Source organism: Myotis davidii, unplaced genomic scaffold (assembly GCF_000327345.1).
Source record: "Myotis davidii unplaced genomic scaffold, ASM32734v1 scaffold280, whole genome shotgun sequence".
Lineage (NCBI taxonomy): Eukaryota > Metazoa > Chordata > Mammalia > Chiroptera > Vespertilionidae > Myotis > Myotis davidii.
The window spans coordinates 506104-507614 of NW_006292026.1; positions in this window are offsets into that span (position 1 = coordinate 506104).

The following is a 1511-nucleotide window of genomic DNA, read 5'->3' on the forward strand; positions in this document are numbered from 1 at the left end:
GAGACATCGATGAGAGAGGAACATCAATCAGCTGCCTCCTGCACACCCCCCACTGGGGATATGCCCGCAACCAAGGTACATGCCCTTGACCAGAATCGAACCTGGGACCCTTCAGTCTGCAGGCCGACACTCTATCCACTAAGCCAAACTGGTTAGAGCGAATTTCATAGTTTTGTTATCATTTTAAAACTACTAATTAATAGAATTCTAGTACATGTCAAGTTGAGCTTTTTGTTCAACTTGAGCTTTTTATGAATGAAAAAATATAAATAAATGGGACTACATCAAAATAAAATGCTTCTGCACAGCAAAGGAACCCATCAACAAAATCAAATAGTAGCCCACTGTATGGGAGAACATATTTGCCAATGATAATCTGATAGAGGGTTAATATCCAAAATATAGAAGGAACTCATACAACTTAATAAAACGAAGACAATCAAATTAAAAATGGGCAATGACCTAAATAGAGACTTCTCCAAAGTGGACATACAGATAGCTAGAGACATGTGAAAAAATGCTCAAAGTCACTAATCCCATCAACAAAATCAAATAGTAGCCCACTGTATGGGAGAACATATTTGCCAATGATAATCTGATAGAGGGTTAATATCCAAAATATAGAAGGAACTCATACAACTTAATAAAACGAAGACAATCAAATTAAAAATGGGCAATGACCTAAATAGAGACTTCTCCAAAGTGGACATACAGATAGCTAGAGACATGTGAAAAAATGCTCAAAGTCACTAATCATCCAAAAGATGCAAATTAAAACGACAAAGTGAAATCACCTCACACCTGTAGAATGGCTACCTTCAACAAATCAACAAATGACAAGTTCTGGCGAAGATGTGGAAAAAAGGGAACTCAAAAACACTGCTGGTGGGAATGCAGACTGGTGCAGCCACAATGGAAAACTGAGGTTTCCTCAAAAAATTATATATGGAATTTCCATTTGACCCAGTGATCCCACTTCTAGGAATATATCCTAAGAGACGCAAAAACACCAATCAGAAAGAATATATGTACACCTATGTTCATAGCAATGCAATTTACAATAGCTAAGATCTGGAAACAGCCCAAGTGGCCATCAGTAGATGAGTGGATTAAAAAGGCTGTGGTACATTTACACCATGGAATTCTAGGCAGCAGTAAAACAGAAGGATCTCTTAGCCTTTGAGAGCATGGGGGGACCTGGAGAGTATTGTGGTAAGTGAAATAGCCAGTCAGAGAAAGACAAGTATCCCATGATCTCACTCATATGTGGAATCTAATTAATAAAATAAACTCTTGAACAAAATAGATCCAGAGACGTAGAAGCTTGGAACAGACTGTCATATATCAGAAGGAAGGTGGGAATAGGTGGGTGGAAAGCAATTAACCATAGAACTTGTATGCATATATGCATAACCCATGGACAAAGACAATAGTGTGGTGAAGGCCTGGGGTGGGGTGCAGGTGCAGGCTAGAAGGGGACAATGGGGGAAAAACTGGGACACCTGTAATAT